This window comes from Equus asinus, chromosome 23 (genome assembly GCF_041296235.1).
Source record: "Equus asinus isolate D_3611 breed Donkey chromosome 23, EquAss-T2T_v2, whole genome shotgun sequence".
In the NCBI taxonomy this organism is placed as follows: Eukaryota; Metazoa; Chordata; class Mammalia; order Perissodactyla; family Equidae; genus Equus; species Equus asinus.
In genome coordinates this window covers 30,314,361-30,328,407 of record NC_091812.1, presented here as the reverse complement: position 1 = coordinate 30,328,407, position 14,047 = coordinate 30,314,361, and the positions used below count along the sequence as shown (strand labels likewise).

The 14,047-nt window shown below is 39.9% G+C and overlaps 1 protein-coding gene across 1 annotated transcript in view; it reads right to left on the bottom strand.

Annotated features, from left to right (window-relative positions):
• RORB (RAR related orphan receptor B) overlaps positions 1 to 14,047 on the bottom strand; it is a 177,921-nt gene that overhangs the window by 61,717 nt on the left and 102,157 nt on the right. The window lies entirely within an intron of this gene.

Below are 14,047 nucleotides of genomic sequence, written 5' to 3'. Positions count from 1 at the left end.
CCAGGTGGGTCACTCGGCCCCAACCCTGAGGTCTAAAGTGACTTCATTCTCCCAGCATGCCTCAGTGCTCCCACTTGTAAAATAAGAGTGATGAAGACATACAGACAGAAATTTCTGATCCTCAACCCTTGTCATTAGGCAGGATAAATATATGAATATGTAAAAATTGCTTTGACTTCCATAGAAAAGAGCATGATTTTTATGTGAGAGCAAAATGCTCACAGGAGTGTCAGCTTTATTTAACTTTCACTCAGGGTTACTGAATAGTTTCAGTGATGAATCTCACATCTTTGTTTTTGTCCCTCACCTCCCCCTACCACCTTCGATAGCTCTCATTTTCTTTTCACTAATCACTTGTCACAAATGATTTGTTGATCTCCTTTCCTTCTGTTTCTTTCTTCTCTTACAACGTCTCCGCTTTTTCCTGGCCCACATTGTGGTAGAACTGCTTTTCGGTGGGAAGAAAGGCAAGAGGTGGAGAGGTGGTTAGAGGAGGCTGGGTAAACCCATTAAATATTATTGTCAGCCTAGGAGAGCTGAGCCCGGTGGTTCTCAGCTTTGGATGTGCACTGGAATAATCTGGAGAATTTAAAAATATTTCTCTCTTACCTCTCATGGTTTGTTTAAAAACTCCATGGCATCTGCAGTTTTTTAAACATTTCCAAAGTGATTGTAATGGGCAGACAGGACTGAAGACCCCTGGAAATTTTCTCAGAATCACCAGAGATGTACATTAGATGTATAGATTCAGGACCACCACCAAGTGCTGAGTCAGAATCTTCTGAGGAGGAGTCTGGGAAGCTACAGTAATAAGCACTCAGGTATTTGCTATGATTAGATAAATTTGGGGAAAACTCAAGGAAAGAACCTTGGACTTTGAATTAGAACATTTGGTTTTGGATTCTTGGGTAAGTTACTTCACTTTTTCTGTGTCTCAGGTTGCATACCTCAAAAACAATATCCTAACACCCACACACCAGAGCTGTGTGAGGAGTAGATGCGCAAGTCCTCAGCACAGTGTCCGGTACATATTAGAAATTCAATAAATATACATGAAAATGAGTCAGCCTGCCCGTGCTTATCTCCGAGAATGCATTTTGGCTGTTGACTTTGGTTATCACTTGTTCATTCAGTCAACACATATTCATTAGTTAATAATTAATACTATTTGTACTAGGCACTGAGAAATAAAAATGATGGAACTCACAGTCCACTGTGTATTTAAAACCTATGGATTTAATCCTATTTAAGTTGTTCCATTGTAATCGTCAGTTTTCCATATATACTAGAAATAATATTTTTAGAAGAACTGTTGGTAATGAGGATCAGTAACAAAGCCACTTAAAAACTTTTCTTTGGTCGGAAAGTAAACAGATTTGGGGGATATCAAATATTTCATGTGTTACAGTTTAAATGTGGAGACAGAATTTTTCCCTGTGAATTATTTAAAGGTTATTAAATACTAACGTGTGCAACGAAATTTATAGGCATCATTCATAGCGGGGTGGAAGCCAAATCTCAGGGTTAGAAACTTATACCTCCTCATGCCTCCTGAGCCTTGAAAGAAATCCAGCCCCTGTTCTGGCCGACCAGGAAATTGGTACCAAAGAGCATCACGACAGACTCAGTGGCATCTTGATGCACAGGGCATACTCATGCCCAACCCGCTAGAAACAAAGGGTAGGGTTGAAGACAGGAGCACATGCATGAGGGGGGAATCCAGCCTTATAAGGGGTGTATGGTAAGGAAAGAAGGAGGAAATGGTCAGGATTTCTTTAGAGTTATAGTTTAATCACATTGCTTTCTTTATCAAAAACTTTTCAGCTCTCCAGGGTCCACAAGATAAACCTAATCTCCTCCTTGGTCTGTCTTTCCACAGCCTGGGTCAGTAGTGTCTTCAGGCACTCATTCTGTGATCCAGGGCCAAAATCATCCATTTGCCTTCAAATTCTGCCCCAAATTCCTCACTATCCTCCCTTTTTCATGCCACTACTCTCTCCTCTTTCATTTTCCCAAAGGCCTCTCTCCATTGCACTCCAACTACTCACATTCAACCTATTTTTGAAGACCCCGCTCAACTCCCACCACCTCTGCATAGCATCCCCTGACCACTCCATCCACAGTGATTATCCTGGACTTCCATGTCTTTACCATTCATTTGGTCCTGGTGTTCTTCATTAATCCTGTTTATATGCTTACCTTTCATCTTGACTGTAAGCTCCTTAGGGATAAAAGTCTCTCATTGTATGCCTCCCAGTCTAGCATAGAGATTCAGTAAGATGTATGGAGTCCGTCAGTGGCTGAGTGCACACCTGCTGACTGACTGCAGCACTGGGGGACCAAGATAAGTCTCACCACCCACTCCCACCATTTCCTTTAACTCACGTTTCACTTTGATAGCTCATCTTTGGGGCATGTTGACTTATTTGCTTGCTGCTACTTAGTGGAGATGAGAGAAGGTTAAAAAAAAAAGCTCTTACCTCTTTTTGTTCTTTATTTAACCATAGTTGGTTCTTAATGTAGGAACGAGGAGATTGGAACAAAAAACTTCTCTTGATTTTGTTTCCCTTAATCTGCTACATTTCCCTTCATTCCCTTTGTCTGACATTTAATTGTCGCTTTAGACTGTTGTCCCATTTGTTTAGGTCTTTCCTCTTTTTTTTTTTTTGATAGTTCTTTTTTTAAAAATTTTATTTATTTTTTAAAAATATTTATTTATTTATTTATTCATTGAAGTAACACTGGATTATAACATTATTAGCTTTCAGATGTACATTGTAATATATTTTCAGTTCTGTGTAGCTTACATCATGTTCACCACCCAAAGACTAATTACACTCCATCACCACACATTTATGCCTAATCACCCCTTTTGCCCTCCTCTCTCCCCACTTTCCCTCTGGTAACCAACAACCCAATCTCTGTTGCTACGTGTTTGTTTGTCGATATTTTTATCTTTTACTTATGACTGAGATCATATGGTAATTGACTTTCTCCCTCTGACTTATTTCACTTAGCATAATTCCTTTAGGGTCCATCCATGTTGTCACAAATGGCCAGATTTCATAATTTCTTATGGCTGAATAGTATTCCATTGTGTATAAGTACCACATCTTCTTTATCCATTCGTCCTTTGATGGGCATCTAGGTTGCTTCCAAGTCTTGGCTATTGTGAATAGGGCTGCAATGAACATAGGGGTGCCTGTATCTTTATGCCTTTGTGTTTTCAAGTTCCTTGGATAAATACCCAGCAGTGGAATAGCTGGATCATATGACAGATCTATTCTTAATTTTCTGAGGATACTCCATACTGCTTTCCATAGTGGCTGCATCAGTTTGCACTCCCACCAGTGTACGAGGGTTCCCTTCTCTCCACATCCTCTCCAACACTTGTTGTTTCCTGTCTTGTTAATTATAGCCATTCTGACCAGAGTGATGTGATATCTCATGGTAGTTTTGATTTGCATTTCCCTGATAGTTAATGATGTTGAACATCTTTTCATATGCCTGTTGGCCATCCATACATCTTCTTTGGAGAAATCTCTGTTCAGATCTTTGCCCATTTTTAAATTGGGTTGTTGGTTTTTTTCTTGTTGAGCTGTATGAGTTCTTTGTATATTTTGGATATTAACCCTTTGTCTGATACATGGTTTGCAAATATCTTCTCCCAATTATTAGGTTGTCTTTTCATTTTGTTGATGGTTTGCTTTGCTGTGCTGAAGCTTTTTAATTCGATGTAGTCCCATTTGTTTATTTTTTCTTTTGTTTCCCTTGCCAGGTCAGACATGGGACTTGAAAATATGCTGCTAAGACCAATGTCAAAGAGCGTACTGCCTATGTGTTCTTCTAGAAGTCTCACGGTTTCAGGTCTTACATTCAAGTCTAGGTCTTTCCTCTTTTCTTTTCTTTTTTTTTTTTTGAGGAAGATTAGTCCTGAGCTAACTAGCTAACTACAGCCAATCCTCCCCTTTTTGCTGAGGAAGACTGGCCCTGAGCTAACATCCATGCCCATCTTCCTCTACTTTATATGTGGGACACCTACCACAGCATGGCTTTTGCCAAGCAGTGCCATGTCCGCACCCGGGATCCGAACTGGCAAACCCTGGGCCGCCGAGAAGCAGAATGTGCGAACCTAACCGCTGCGCCACAGGGCCGGCCCGCTCTTTCCTCTTTTCTATTGGTAGATTTCTTTTTCTCTAGTTAGGAGTATTTTCATTAGAGGGGAGAATGAGTTGATCTCTCTCCCTGGATGGCTCTCTCTTGACCCCACTTCGCTGTAGGCAGCAGCTACTATACATTTGTCACACCAGTGTGGTACTTAGATTGTTCCTGGTATCATAAGACATTAAGGTAGTGGGACAGAGAAGTTCTAAAACAAACAAACAACAACAAACTCCCAAGGTTTGGGGAAATGAGAAATTAAGTTTCTTAGACAAAAGAAATGTCATAAAAGAGAGAGAGCTTGATTTTACAGGAAACTGTCTCTCTGTAGCACTGTGGTCCTCAAAGTGGGTTCCCCAGACCAGCAGGATCAGCAGCATCTCCTGGGAACTTGTTAGAAAAGCAAATTCTTGGGCCTCTCTCCAGACCTACTGAATTGGAAACTCTGGGTATGTGTGTGGCAGTGGAGGGGAGGAGGGGCTCTGTCCAGAAATCCATGTTTTCACATGATCTTCAGGTGGTTCTGATGCATGCTCATATTTTGGAGCCACTGGTTTACAAGACGGGTTTCCCAGTCAGGAGCTAGTGGATAGAGTTCATTCACAGCTCTGTCGTATACTGGTTATGTGGCCTGGACAAGTGATTTATGACTCATCAGTTTGATCATTTGTAAAATGGCCATAAGAACACCTGCTTGGGGGCCGGCCCAGTGGCGCTGCGGTTAAGTGCGCATGTTCCGCTTCAGTGACCCGGGGTTCACTGGTTTGGATCCCGGGTGCGGACGTGGCACTGCTTGGCATGTTATGCTATGGTAGGTGTCTCACATATCAAGTAGAGGAAGACGGGCATGGATGTTAGCTCAGGGTCAGTCTTCCTCAGCAAAAAGAGAAGGATTGACTGTAGTTAGCTAGTTAGCTCAGGGCTAATCTTCCTCCAAAATAAAAAAGAACACCTCCTTGATAGAGGTGTTGAAGAATTTAAAGTGAGATTATTCTTGTAAAATATTCAGCACAGTCCTAGGCAGACGTAAGCACTCAGTAATTGGAGGCTATTACTATGATATTACTTTATCAGAGAATAGAAAGTGTTCTGTACTTTAAAAATCTCACTATTTTCTTTACAAGTTTCTCGAAATTTGGCTGCACATTAAAATCACTTGGGGAACTTTTTAAAAATACCTAATTCCTAATACTTACTGCAGACCTATTCAGTAAGAATTTTTCGAAGTGAGTACAGGCATTTTTGTTTATAGAAGATATCAAGATAGTTCTGATGCACAGCATACTATACTGTTATTATACATTAAAATCAATATTGCCATGAAAAAGAGGTATAAGATTAAATGCAGGTAAGAATCGCCAGTAATGTCAGATGTCATATCCATGATTTCCATGATTTTTGCTCCAATTCAATGGTTGAAAAGCACAGAGAAATGCTCAAATGTGCGGTCCAGAGCAGGGTTTCCCACCCTTGCCATTACTGACATTTTGAGTTGGATAATTCTGTTTTCTGGGGAGCTGTTCTGTGGGTTATAAACATCCTTGGCCTCTATCCACTTGATGCCAGCATCACCCCCAAGTTGTGACAACCATGCAGGTTTCCAAATATTGACAAATATCCCCTGGGGGACAAAATAGCCCCCAGTTGATGACACTGGTTGTTCTAGAGTTTCAGTGCCTGGATACAAATCCAGACTTTACTATTTAACAACTATATGATTAGAACAAGATACTTAGCCCCTCTGTGCCTCAGTCCCCGGTCCTGTGAAATAGGGGTAGTAACAGTACCCACCCCATAGGGTTCTGTTATGCCATTTGAAAAATAGAAAACGCATAAATAAAGCACTGAGAACAGTATCTGGAACACAGTAAATCTATGCACTGAATATTTGTCTCCCCAAGTTTGTATGTTGAGATCCTAACCCCCAGTGTGATAGCATTAGGAGGTGGGAAATTTGGGAGGTGATTAGGTCATCAGGGTGGAGCCCCATGAATGGGATTAGTGCCCTTATAAGAGGACCCCAGGGAGCTGTCTCACTCTCTCCACGATGTGAGGATACAATGAGAAGTTGGCAGTCTGCAACCTGGAAGATGGCTCTCACCAGAACCAGACCATGCTGGCTGGCACCTGATGTCGGACTTCCAGCCTCTAGAGCTGTGAGAGATAAAGTTCTGCTGTTTATAAGCCACTCAATCTATGGTATTTTGTTAAAGCAGCCTGAACGGACTGAGACAGTACATATTCAGTAAATGTCAGCTATCATTTATTTATATACATGTCTCTACATATCTCGAGTCTTACTTTGATTTCAAACCACTGGGAAAACTCATCTTAGGATCTACAGCTGGTGTAGGATACAGAGAGAAGCTGCCCTAAACATCCTCTGTGCTGTGTCTATTCATCTTCTCCCTTTCTGCTTCCCCTAGCAACCATTGATTTTTTTATTGTCTCCACTGTTTTGCCTTTAATATAACATTTTTGATATTAAGCAACCACTACCTAACTCAATAAAAATTCAAGCTATTTAAGAGTTGAGATCTGAACATTAGGAAATGGCTGAAACCCATTACTTCTTGAATTTTGACATTTGTGCATTCAGCGAATTCATGTTTGTTGAGTGCATACAATATTCCAGTAATCGAGTTAAATACCTTCCCTTATGGAACTTCCAGTATGTAAGTTTACTGTGCAGGAAGAGTAATAGATTTCCCTGGTTCTCATTTAGCATCTGTTTGGTTGTTCAATGATGAGACGTTCAGCATTTTGCAAGGCAACCTATTACACCATTCCAATTTTCTGCTGGTCAATCAATTATGATTTCCTTCAGCCCACATATCTGTAGTATTCCCACAGCCTTGCTGAAATAAAGACATAATGTCTGTGTTGTTCCATTGGTCTCATCAGTATAGTAAACACCATCAAAAAGTGCTGTGGGGTTAGTTTGTCATTATTTAATATCTAGTGCACACAAGATGACTGCCAGTAATACTGCTTTATCTCCCTAGTCGTATGGCTCTCGTCTGCTGTTGAATGTCTATAGTGCATTTGCTTATATATGCATATATATGTATATACACACACACACACACACTCCTATCTGTTTATCTATCTCTCTATCTATATATATGTAGTAAAAATACTTGTTTATAAATAATTCATCTTTCTTTGCCAGCATTTTAATGTGGGACATTTTACTTATTTCTAATCTTCTGGAAGCTTTTCAGTTTGCAGGACTCTCAGAGATTACATCAGAGAAAAAAATACATCTGTAATCCCCAATGTACCATTTATCTGGTGACTTGTGCTACTTAAAGTTTCAAGTTTCACCCTTGTACCCCCTATTCAGTGGTGAACTGCAGTTCTGACTTAAAGACTCTTACTCTACCTCCTTCCAGTCTGAAAGTCATTCTCCTGAGAGGAGGAGAAACCAGTCTCAAACAAACAAACACATAGACCTGGAGACCATATTGGTGGTTACCAAAGGGGAAGGAGGCAGGAGGAGGTCAAAAGGGATAAAGGAGTACATGTGCATAGTGATGGATGGCAACTAGACTTTTGGTGGTGAACACGATGTAGTCTATACAGAAGTCGAAATATAATGATGTACACCTGAAATTTATATAATGTTATAAACCAATGTGACCTCAATAAAAAAAAATAAAAAGTATGCTAAGAGATTGATACCATAAGAATGTTTCCCAAGGTATCTTAACCTGGAAGTTGACTTCAGATAAGCTTCTTCATGACCCTGTGTATGATGAAGACTACTATTATCTGGTGCCATGGGAGACAGTAGTAATTTTGCATGTTGCTGAATACACAACATTGCAGGATGAGCTTTGATTGTTTTAATCCAGGACACATGGCTATAAGCTGCTGCACCTGAGACCTATATTATTATATACTCTTGCATGGACTTCATCCATGCTAGCTCAGAATTTTCTAGCAAAACCATTCCCACCTCTCAAGAGTCTGGTTTTCTTCCATTGTGGTTATCAAGTAAAATGAATAACTTCTTACTTTTATAAACATCAGTGATTTTTAGCCTGAGATCTCTACGGTCTGTCATTTATTGCTATTGCTTAGATTGTATTATTTTTCTTTCTGTACCAAGGCACCAACAGCATATCCTAATTTACATGAGAATCAGGCAATCCTGTTAGAAAGAACTCAGGTACAGTCATTAGTGCTAAACCAACTCAGTTCTGCTCCAAAATCACCAAAACACTTGAGTTTCTCATCTTGTATCTTCTAAAGAACATATTCACCAAGAGACAACTGAACAACCAGATACAGTAAATTTACTTAAAGATGTAGAAAGTCCAAGAATGGTAGTATTATCTCTGTGTGCAGTCCAAGTTTGCATTAGTAGAAAGAAATTTGTCCCTGAAGTATCTTACAAGGTAGAACGGTGCAGGGTTCTTTTCCCTCATTCATCCTGGGACATCTTACGGCACCTTACAGCCAACCAAAATCGGGAATATTTTACTGAACAGAGTGAGAAACAAATGGAGAATGTAAAACCACATAAACAAATCACATGTTGCCAAACTAAATGTAGATTTAGCATCCTTGAAGAACAAACTCTTTCATTTCTAACTCAAAAGTGAAAACAGGAGTTTAGTCTGATCTGAAGTTAAAAGCAGACAATCCAGAGAAGCTATTAAAAGCAAACATATCAAGCCATTCACTGTTTTCATTTGCAGAATACTCCAGGGTCCACAGACTTAACAGCTATGGATTGAGAACTCTGCATGTCCCAAGCACTGTGTTAAGAGCTTGAAATGCATTATCTCATTTATTTATCACAACTTTGGGAGGTAGGTGTTAGTACTCTCAAGTAACTGGTAAAGAAACTGAGGCATAGCAGAGCTAAAGAATGGAATTTTACAGTGGTGATCTTAAAATGTGGTCCACAGTTGAGCAACATCAGCATCACCTATCACTCCTCTGTACTTGTTAGATATGCAAATTCTCTAGCCCACTTCAGATCTCCTGAATTGTGGTCCAGAAGCTTGAGGAGTGCACTTTATAGCAACTTGGTTTGAAGAAGCTTTCCAGCAGATTCTGACTGCTGAAGTCTCAGAACACTGGCTTAGATCATGTGATTAATAATGGGAGATCCATGTCTGTTTTGGCGTTTAAGCCCATACTCTAAATCATATACACAGTATATAGATTTGTTCACAAAGGCGAGTGATATTTACAAGCACTTCAAGAAAGACATCGTCTTTACTGATTAAGTATGAAGTATTGCTTGTTTCTTCTCCTTCAAGAAATCCTGAAGGCCTGTGTTTTCAGTGAGCACAGTTTCAGCAGGGCTGGGTGATCTCTGCAGACAAAAGATATTACCCAAGCCTTTCCCTCTTTATTTCTAAAGAGCAGACGGACCCTGGGTTATCTTCTTGCTGGGGGCAATTTGGTGACTGCCGTGGTAGACAGACTACCCATCCTGTGGAAAATGGAGCATGTCACTCTTGTTGGGGTTAAAATTCGACAGAACGTTTCTCTTGGGGACAGTGCTGGTCCGTGGAAGGTTACTGACCAACAGTACTGAAAGTCGATTCTATGATCCTCCTAAGCCTCATGAAATTTGATTACCTGTCAAAAAATATGTGCCTGAATGAGAAAAAAATGCCACTTATTTTCTTTTTCTCCTTTTTAATCATAACATTAGGCTGGGTTGGCATTTTCATCATTACTATTTTTACTTATTATCATTAGTACCTTTGCTATACCTCATGCTGACTGTTACCTCAGGACTGAATGAAAGATTTAAATTCCGTCTCCCTGAAGAAAGAAAGGAGGAACAAAGAGAAATACATGTTTATGAGGATCTCTCTCTTTGCTTCCTAGGATGAAAGGGTTACTGTATAAAACGTGGAGGCTTACTCTATTTTGTCGGAACAAAGGATAAAATACTGAATGTAGATACAATTTAGTGAAAGTAGTAGCATCTGCCCTTCCATTTTATTTATCTTTTGTTTTTTACCCTTAATACTTATTAGGTGTTCAAGTCGCTGTCTTAAGCACTATTAAGTGGTAAATTAAACTTATTTTCAAACTGCTTGAAAAGCATTATCAAAATATTGCTGCTTTGGAGGGCAATAAAGCCTGGGGAATTTTCAGTGATAAATGTCATGTCAAAGACTTAAAAGACTTTTTTTCCTCTCCTATTTAGACAACTTGTTTTTCTGGGGTGAAGATAAAATTGCCAAGTAGAAATAATTGCTATTTAACACCATCACACTTACTACTAATAATTGGATGATCTGGAGGAATAAACGTTGAATTATTGTCTTATGGTTGAAAATTAAGAACTGTATCCCACTGGCTAAAGAATTTTTCAGATGAGTAGGGCATGGATGCTGCAGGAACATGTCCAAAAATAAAAGATAATACGTATCTTCACCTCTGTGACACAAATGCTCGTAGATTGAATAACCCAATTTGCCCATGCTCTTGCAGCTAATGGGTCCAAGAATAGTTAGCACTTGGAATCTAAAAATTATCTTTTGTTTGCTAAAGGCAATTGACGGGTGATGTGTTGGAGGAGCAGCCGCCTTAGGTACGTTTCAGGAAAGTGCTTATTCTGATTTTCTGAAGAGCGACTAAATGGCCTTGCTGAGGAATTTATATTGCTTAGGGTATGAAAAAGACAGAATCACTAGGATATCTTAAAACCAGGAAGAACTCAAATAATATTTACTCAAAAAATGAATCAACATGAGAATTAAGACAGAGCTAACCATCAGCATTGGATGTGTGCTGCTTTATTTGAAATTCTAGATCATTAGTTCAGAAAATAGCAATAGGTCCTTTTTTTAAAGGATCATATCCTATGTAAATTATAGGGATATAAGAAAAACAAAATAACATTTTGTGCTTAAGCTCCCATTCCATGTATAGGAAAATAATGTCAGCATCCTCTGTTCAGTTCACAGGTAAAGGACTAGCTCTTGCAATAAACTGAATGTTTGTGTCTCCCCAAAATTCATATGTTGAAATCCTAACCCCCAGTGTGATAGTAATAGGAGGTGGGGCCTTAGGGAGGTCATAAGGTCACGAGGGTGGAGCTCTCATCAATGAGATTAGTGCCCTTAGAAGAAGAGACCAGAGAGCCAGCCAGCTCTTTATTTCCACCATGTGAGGATACAATGAGAAGCTGGCAGTATGCAGTTCAGACGAGGGCCCTCATCTAACCGTGCTGGCACCCAGATCTCAGACTTCCAGCCTCTAGAACTGTGAGAAATAAATTTCTGTTGTTTATAAGCCACCCAGTCTATGGTACTTTCTTACAGTGGCCCCAACGGCCTAAGACACTCCTTTCTCCCCTTCCATTTTAGCATAATGATTAGGAGAGGGGTACTCTACCCTTTTTATTGTAGCACACTTTAGCAAGGCAAAGACCTCACCGTGCTCCTTCCCCACCTGTTCCCACTTTCTAGTGGCTTTCCAACTATCTGTGTGTTTATATATTGTGATGGTTAATTTTATGCGTCAACTTGACTGGGCAAAGGGATGCTCAGATAGCTGGTAAAACATTATGTCTGGGTGTGTTTGTGAGGGTGTTTCTGAAGGAGAGAGAACTTAATTCAATAGACTGAATAAAGAAGATCTGCCCTCCCCAATGTGGGCGGGCATCATCCAGTCTGCTCGGGGCTGGAGTAGAACAAAAAGGTGAGGGAAGGGTGAATTCCCTCTCTCACTTCTTGGGCTGGGACATTCATCTTCTCCTGTCCTCTGACAAAAGAGCTCCTGTTCTTTAGGTCTTCAGACTCCAGGACTTATATCAGCGGCCCCCCAATCCTTAGGCCTTCAGCCTCGAAATGGGAGTTATACCTTCGGCTCCCCTGGTTCTCAGTCCTTTGGCCGTAGGTTGAATTCTACCCCAGGCTTTCCTGGGTCTCCAGCTTGCAGATGGCGGATTGTGGGACTTCTCGGCCTCCATAACCGTGTAAGCCAATTCCTATAATAAATCTCCTCTCTATATATCCTATTGGTTCTGTTTCTCTGGAGAATCCTGACTAATACACATAAATAAAATAGCAAGTTTACAATATAATATGTTAGTCTGAATTCATTATAGAATAATAAATTAGAACCATCTGTAAACTGCTTAATGACATGCTAATTTTAATTTCTGAATATCAACATTTTAATAACTCCTTGTAATCAACTAAGCAAGTTACTAGTGAATTGGTCCTTAGTCTTAAGCAAAAATGAAACTCTGTGGAATTGTCATTTGTCTATTATAAGAACTGGAAAAAAAAAGGGCTTGCAATAATTACTTAGAGGCTGTCCCAGGGGACAGAGGATCACACTTTGAGAACCACTGGTTTACGACACGGGCTTTAGGCCTGTGTTCATGTTCTAGTCCACTCGAGATGCATCTTTAGTCAAGATGATCAAACTGTCTTCATCTAGGTTTTCCCGTCTATCAAACTGGTAAAGTGATTCCTGTCTCATAGGGTTGACAAAAGAATAAAATTCTGTTGTAAGGGAATTGGCCTATGCTTGCCACATAGAAAGTGGTCAGTATATGGTAGTGATTACCAAGCATGAATACTGCCCACCCCATAGCTGAGCTTGCTGCCACTGTGCCAGAAAAGAGCCATAACCCCAGGCAGGCTGTATACCTGCATTTTCCTCATTACTGGAAGTTGAGAGTCCTCCCAGAGACCCACCACATGTGTTTTGGGGTTCACTACCTGAAACTCTTATGACTTGACACATCATATGTCAAGAAGAGCTGTCCCACAGACCATGCATTCCTACCCCTAAAGGGGACCTCATCTCCCAAGCTAGTTCTTACTCTCTATAATCTCATGACAAGGAAAATCACACCTACCAATTAATTCAGCAATAAATTCTTATCAAATGCACACTACCTGCCTGGGTCAGTACTCATGTATAATCACTAGTTATCCAGCTAACAAGTTGCCTATTATTTGGGGAGAACATTATTAATGTTATCATTCTTATGCTAGTTATAACAGTAATAACAGTTATCATAAATAATACTTTGTATGGCACATTTTTATGTACCTTTCTATGCAAATTTTAAGATTTGAAACGTTCACCATTTAAAAATAAAACCAATTTACACAGTGAAGAATTTCTTGACAAAACAAAAAGGAAGGTATTAAATAACTAGATATGGGGAAAGGAATTGCTGACTAAACACTGGAGTTCTTCAGAAAAAAAAAAGTGGTATATAATTCAAAGATCATTAAATTTTTTTCCCCTCTGTGTGTATGGCTCAGAATAGACAAAATGGCTTAGGGACATGACAGTCTGTTAGTAAGGTCAGCCGCAAAGGGTCATGTCATGTCTCCTGTCATCATGGATTCTTTAGAATCAGTTTTAGCAGCATCAAACCTTTCTCAAGCACAACTCCATGAGTCCTTTTCACACCACCAGAACTTCCACCTGTGCTGTTTTTAGCTAATATCTTATGCAGTGCCAAAAGGAATCCAGCATACATCTTTAAAAAATATTCTTTGAAACAACAAAACAAAATTCATTCATTTATGCGTCTCTTTGAAAAATCATTGAGTGCTTATTATGTTCCCGGTCCAGAAATTCAATAAAAAGTTTATATAACAAATTTTATAACTTAATTTTAATCTGAGGAAAAAGCACCAAGTCTCAGCAAAAAAGCCATGGTAGAAGACATTTTATTCTGCCTGGGGAGACAGCGGTGTGGGTTGCTCTCCGGGGTTTGCCAAGTTTCCTCCAAGCTCACTGAGGAGGGGGTGTTGATGAGGTCCAGGATGGGCGTTAGATGCACCCTAAGGATATAGCTGGAGCCCTGGCCTCAGCATGATGGAGAGCAGGACTAATTGGTGCTGGGGTGGCCAGTATACAGTTCTGCTGACCATGA